A 7,011-nucleotide genomic window follows, 5' to 3' on the forward strand; every position below is an offset into this window, starting at 1 on the left:
GGGCGGGCGGCGGCTGGAGGGCGGGCGGCGCGGGCGGCGGCGGCTCCATGGCCCGGGCGCGCTGAGGGACGCGGCTCTCGCCTCAGCCCGGCGGCGGCGGCGGCCGAACAATGAAGCTCCTGAAGCCGACCTGGGTCAACCACAATGGTGAGTGCGCGCGGGGGTCGCGGGGGACCGAGCCCGGAGACGGGCCGTGGTGTGGAGCCAGGTGGGAGCCGCGCGCAGGCCTGCCCGCCTCGCTCCGACGCCGAGTGCCCGGTGCCCGCGCCGCGGGGCCGGCGGTCGCGGACTTTGTCCTCGCGCGAGGAGACCGGGAGCCGGGCACGTGCTCGGCCACGTCCGCCCTCGCCCCGGCCCTTGCTCCAAGCCCTCGGCCACCCGCCCGTGGTCCGGGCAGGGTTAGGGAAGCGGCCCTGGGCGCCGGCCGGGATGTGCCAGGACGGTCCAGTGTGTGAAACTGGAGCGGAGTGGCCTTTCAGTAGCGGGGTGTAGACCTGGAATGGGCACGTCTTTCCATGCCAGAGGGGCTGGATCTGGTGACAGTGCTTTAGGTGGGGGACCGTGATTCTGGGCTGAGATCCCCCAGCCCGAGGAATTACGTTCACACTGAGCTGGAGCATGAGGGCGACTCGGATGGGGCCCACGGGGCACAGGTGTGTGCTCGGAGAGGGCCTGCCTTAGCTCTGGGGCAGCGGCCCTAAAGCACACCCAGGGAGCGGACTCATCCAGTCCTCTGGTAGGGAAGAGACTCTGGTACAGAGAAGCGCGGTAACCAGCAGTTTTGCTGTTGTTCTACCTGGCTCGCACACTTGCTGCAGGAGTTGGCCTTTGCCCCCTAGGAAGGTGAGGGGAGCGAGCCCCCATCCCCTGCCGGTAGCAGTGAGCTCAGGGAGCAATACTCCAGCTGAGGGCCCGCAACCTGGATGGCCCGACTGCTGGTAGGCAAAGAGTCACCCTGATTCTGTCTTGTTCCTCATTTCTACTTTGCTGTGCGACTAGAGGGAGCTAGTTTTCTTTTAGAACAAGTTGGGTAGATGCTTTTGCCTTTCTTAAGTGTGTTGCTTTTTAGTTTTGAACTTGATCTCAAGATGCTTGCTTTCTATTGCTACAGCCTTTCCATTTTCTAGCACGACACCCTTCTCGTTTTTCAGGGCCCAGGTGAGGTCCCCTTTTCCTTTTGTTACCATTCCTCTTGAGTTACTCCACTAGACGCGCTCTGTCCCTGTGGGTGTACATTCCTTGTGCCCCTAGGGTGCAGACTGCCTTGCTCCCCTCTGCATTCCCTGCCACACTCAGCAGTGCCTTTCACATAGAGGGTCTGCGATAAACGTTGGCTGAGCAGGTAAGAGAGCTGAGGTTGCCATAACTTACTAAGACAGCTGGGTTGACAGTATGTGAAAGCAAAAGCAGTGAACTCTGGTTTCATTTCTCCTGTGTTGGTCTCCAAGCGCATTTCCTGACGTGTAGTGTGAGATCTTTCCCTGGAGAACTGGGCAAATGTTCAGTAATTATAAATTATGGTGCTTGTGAATCAGGAAGGGAAAAGTTTTTACGATGAGCTAGTTTGCTGTGCAAGTGAAGTCTGAAGGAATTTTCATTTTGACACTGCCTAGATGAGGTTGTGTGTGTTGTGTACCCTTCTCCAGCCTTCCTTCTACCATGTAATTTATAACTTCGTGATAAGCGCCTTTGTAGGACACAAGTTTTATGTTGTGTAGGCACAAGTAAGTCAGGATGCTTAAACTATTGTTTAGGCACAAACGAGGGAGAGTCTGCAGCCAGGCCGCAGCCAGTAGTCCCCGCCTGGCAGGGTGGGCTGAGCTGTGGGCCTGGGGCCTCTTGTTGCCGCAGCCTCTCCACTGTCCTCGAGTAGAACCTGATGGTATCTGCCCTGCCTTCTTTGTAGCGTGATTGTGGTATTTGCTTGGGAAGGAAGACAAAGTGCTCCCCGAGATAATAGAAGAAATTGAGACTCTTTTAAACCTGTTCTTTGTCAGGTTTCCTTTCTTTTAAAATCTCCTGGAATCACCCGTCTCATTGAGTGTTCAGGACTGTCGGGTAAATTACTTCTCTCCTGAAGGACATACAGATGGTCTGGATCAGTACTGAGCTGTCCTTTAAAGACTGGTGAATAGGGGGAGCTGCTGGGGGCGAGCGCTGCTTAGCCAGGAGCCCAAGTGGTGGGTGGTGGCCAGTAAAGTCGAACATGCTTTGGATTAAGGGACCCAAAAGACCGTGGTGGTTTGGAGAGAGCATCACTGCACTTTCTGGCTTCCTGACTCTGCATTCAGTCTCCTGACTGATTATGCAGCGCGAACATACTTTTTCTGGGGTCTGAAAGCCTGAAGAAGGAGGGAGCAGAGAGCCCTGCGTTTTCCCTGAGGTGGCAGGATTCATCAAATAGTGTAAGCGGGCAAATTGAAAGCAGAGAGAGAAGTGTTTGTTGGGTGCAGGTGTGTTCTCAGTCTTCGTTTTTCTGGCTGATGATAGTAGTGAGACCTTTCCTCTAAGGGAGGGTTTCTCAGTCTCAGCACTATTGACATTTTGGGCCACATAACTGTTGTGGAGACCAATCTGTGTCGTAGGATGTTAGCAGCATCCCTGGCCTCTGCCCTCCAGATGCCAGTAGCATCTTCACTCTCACACACACACACGCAGAGTTGTGACAACAGAAACTGTCTCCAGACATTGCTAGTGTCCTCTGTTGGCCAGGTCACCCCCAGTTGAGAATCACTGTTCTAAGGTGATGGGTTAAATATTGAAGTCATGTCATGGTAATGAGCTTTGAGCATGGAATCAGACTGGATTCAAGATGTCATCATTTATTAGCTGTAGATTGTTGGGCTTGTGACTCCACTTTCTGGGTCTTGGTAAAGTTGAAGCTATGTGCCAGGCATTGTTCACACACACACATACACACACACACACACACACACACACACACACACACACACACGTGTTTTACTCTGTGTTCTTGGATATGGCATTCCTTATGTATTTTATTTTAGGCTTGGCCAAAATAAGGTTTATTTCTAAGTTAGGTTATGGCCATATATTTGTTAGAAACTGAAAGCAATTGGGTTTTTGGTTGTAGGAAAATGCAGTTTGTATGCTGAGAATCATTGAGATTCATGGTTCTTCCCATCGCAGGGCCTTTGTCCCTGAGAGTTTTTCTGGAATTCTTGTGGTGTTCATGCACAGCTCTTTAGTGAAGCCCATTCTAACCAGAAGGGCCAGGACTGAAAGGACACTCATTCTCCTTTGAGTTCATTCTCCTGGCAGTGTTGTAAAAAGGTGTATGGCAAATTTTCAATAATGGGATAATTTGTCAGTTAACTGCATTGCTTTATGGCATGTGTTTTTTCTCCTGTCCTATAATTGGATTCTTTTCCCTACCTCTTCTCATTCCACAAAGGATTTAAGACATTCTTCTGAGGCATGTCCTGCACCTGAGTGATAATGAATGTCAGTTTGAAGGGGAAACTCGAGGAAGGATGACCCAGTAATGAAGCTGGCCTGGGTGTGGAAAGGCTCTGCACAGCTGCTCTGAGAGCAGGCCAGGAGGGATCCCGGTAGTGATGTTTTGTGACTGCCCTGGTCATTCAGGTAACCTGGGCAGTTGGCCCAGATCAGGGCTTCTCAAACAGGCCAGAGTCTGGAGACATTTTTGGTTTTCGCAGCTGGAGGGGGTGGAGTGTAGGTGGAGGACAGGATGCCGCTGAACTAGAATGCTCTGCAGCCTCATGGATGCTCCTCTGCAACAGTCTCCTGGCCCAACGTCCATAGTGCCGAGGCTGGGAAACTGCTCTAGGTGAGAGTACCTTTGTATCGTTATTTGGCCTTTTCATCCATCCAACTAGATTGTAAGCTTCTTGAGGACAAGGAATTTGCCTATTATTTTGGAGTCAGATAGTCCTGTTCTTGAGTCTCTGTGCTCTGCTGCTCACCAAAGTGTGTTACAGAAGGTTCTTTACGTCTCTTATCCTGGTCTGTTAAGTGAAGCGGGTAACAGCTGCTTTGGCTGCTGCCTGCTCACCTGCGAAGGCTCAGGAAATGCACACTCTCTTCACAGTGTCACACTGACTTAACACCTGAAGACAGTAGAGTGATTTTTAAAAATAACCAGAATATATTTGAAGAGGATTCGGAAGAAAACTGGGTGGGATTTTGCCTTAGATAATACACTTGTAGGATTTACACTGATTTATACACTGAACGTTGAACCCTTCTGGAGAGAAGTTCTGTGGGGATCAGAGGTAAAAAGATGCTCCCTGTGCACGGAAAATTGTGCCAGGTGGGAGAGGGGAACAGACCACATTCTAGAATGCAGGGCAGAGGGTAGCCTGGGGAGGAGGATGTGGTCTGTGGGTGCCCTTGGGCTGGGTCTGGACCACAGGAGGACTGTGAGGCAGAGGAGGTGCCACTGCTGTGGGAGCATCAGGAGTGGAGGCCCAGGGAGGGCTGGCGTGTGGAGCACGTTAGCACAGAGACTGCGCGGGTGATGGCAGGTGGGGCTGCAGGGCAGAGCCATGAGCACCTGCCTAGAAGCTTGGACTCCTTCTGGGGGTTGCGATAGGGGAGCATGGGGCGTTTCTGAGGAGGCTGGATGTGGTTGGAAGGCCCCAGAGGAGCTGGTAGACATTCCCTGGGCCTAGGTGAGAGGCCCTGATGGAGGCAGGGAGGTCAGTGGTAGAGGTGCACACGGGGTAGAGGCAGGTAGCTTTGTAGATTGGAGACGCTCAGAGTTGATTTCTTCAGTATGCTGAGAACAGAGTAGAGTTGAGGGCTAGGAAATGAGGTTTTCTTAAATATTTCTTTTAATTTAAGGAGTGGTTAAAAAGATGTTTTCACCTTATGAGTTGAATTGAAGTTACACAGCTGGGAGGGACCTCTGGGCAGTGCCTGGCCTTGGCCATTGAGGGGACCTGCTGCCTGCCTTGACCCCTCCTTTTCCCCAGAGGTACGAGGCTACCCTGTTCATCCAGGGTGTTTGCCTGTGGACTGCAGAGGTGTCTGGCTCATGAAACATGGGTCTGGAATGAGCCCAGGGGACCATACATTGATGCAAGCACATTTTATCCTGCCGAGACGAGCAGCAACACCTGGAGGCGGGAGCAGGCCATCGGTTCGTCCACGTCATTAAAGAGCAGGGAGGGCATGTCGTGGACACTGGACGCCCACCCACTTCTTCCTTTCCATCAGAACCCCAGGGTTTTCCTCTTGTCTGCCCTCTTCTTCAGGGTCTTGATAGCCCTGAGCTGGAGTGTGGGTGAGTGCCCAGGCCTCGTTGGGGAACAGCCATGTGATGCCATTCTAGGCAGTAGGACCGGGAGGGGATGTCTGCTCGGGGTTTCTGGGGAATAATCAGGTAAGAAGAGATGCTTGAGAGGCCCATCTCTCTTCTCCTGGACTTCACTGCGTCTGTGTGTGGCAGCCAGCCTGTGACCCTGAGGACAGGGCTCGCACCGAGGATGACAGGAGGGGAAGGTGGAAGGAGTGGCTGCTTATGCCGCTATGAATGAACCTTGAAGCCAACCCTTCTCAGGACTTGTCACGTGACTTAGTAGGTTACCCTTGAAATTCTCTCTGACTTGCTGCAGAAAGAAAACATTCCTGACAGTACAGTTGGCAGATGGGAACTGAGACAGTAAGTTTCTGTAAGGAGAAAAGGAGATGCAGGAGGGGAGCTTAGTGAGGTGACAGAGGGCAGGCCTCATAAACGAGAGTGGTAGGTGGGTGAGTGCGGGAGAAAGCCCTGGGGTAGGGGTAGGGTGGGAGGAGTTTAAATAAGGTTCTTTGGGGAAGCCTGAATGAGAAGGTAACATGTGAGCAGAGACCTCGTTGCAGGAAGCAGGTGGTGAGCTGGATGTGTGTGTGCCCAAGACATACCTGGGGTGCTCTTGGACTCCCCACCTGCGGGGCGTGAGGGAAGCAGGGCTGGACAGGTAGGAGCTGGTCGGTAATGCAGGTACCGCAGAAGCTGCAACTGGCCCTGCTGGGGGGCTGGGTGAGCCCTTCAGAGTTGTCCCGAATTGGGATGAGGGGCTCAGGCCTTTATACTCCCACATCCACAGTCATCGGGTGCAGGCTGTCCCTGCCAGGAGACCTGATCTTGGTCAAAGCAATTCTTCTGCTGAGGAGCTGTCACAGGCTGTAAACACTCCCACAGCTGGGGGGGTGGGGGGGCGTGTTTCAGTCCTGGAGGGAGGGCACCTGGACAGGGCATCATGGCAACCTCCTAGGCCTGATGGAGGTGAGGAAGGCGGCCCTCTGTGGGAGGAGCATTTCAGGCAGCGAGAATGGCCAGAGCAAGCTTGCCTGGTGGGTCTGAGGAAGAGCAAGGATGTGGGAGCAACACTGGGAGGCATGAGCAGCAGGAGGTGAGGGCAAGTGAGCAGTGGACTGGCTGGAGGACCCGCACGCACGGGCCCTCCATGCGGCTCGAGTAGAGGAGTCCCACACCTGGCATGCTTTCAGATCTTGCTGGCCACTGCACTGGGACTCGGCTGGGCAGCGGGCATGGGGGCAAGGGCGGGAGCTGGAGGACCTGGGAAGAGGCTGTGGCAGTGATCCAGAGGTGGCCAGGGCAGTGGTGGTGCAGTGAGTGTGTGTGTGGTGGGGGGGGTATACATAAACACATACACACATGTTGGTGTTGAAGTGTAATTTACATAGTGAAATGCACAGACATGGTGAGTTTTGACAAACAGGTACACTGTAACCTGTTCCCCACTCAAGATACAGAATGTTTGCACCTCCCCAGAAAATTAGAGTTACAGTAGTGAATGTAGTCATCAGGTCAAATGTGGGGTGTGAGATGGGGGGGGAAGGGGAGCCCGTAGGATCAGTAAGACTGTGAAGGAGCAGATGGGGAGGAGGAGCCAGGTTCAGTGACGTGGGGTGACCAAGTCCGGCCCCGCAAGAGGCCTTCCCGAAGCGCCTGTATGCTGAGGGACCTCAGCCTCCTCCTCCTGAAGCACCAGGGCTCTGAGCTGGAGCTGCTATTGAGGA

This window comes from Aethalodelphis obliquidens, unplaced genomic scaffold (assembly GCF_003676395.1).
Source record: "Aethalodelphis obliquidens isolate GAN/ISIS:26980383/991018 unplaced genomic scaffold, ASM367639v1 scaffold469, whole genome shotgun sequence".
Taxonomy (NCBI): domain Eukaryota; kingdom Metazoa; phylum Chordata; class Mammalia; order Artiodactyla; family Delphinidae; genus Aethalodelphis; species Aethalodelphis obliquidens.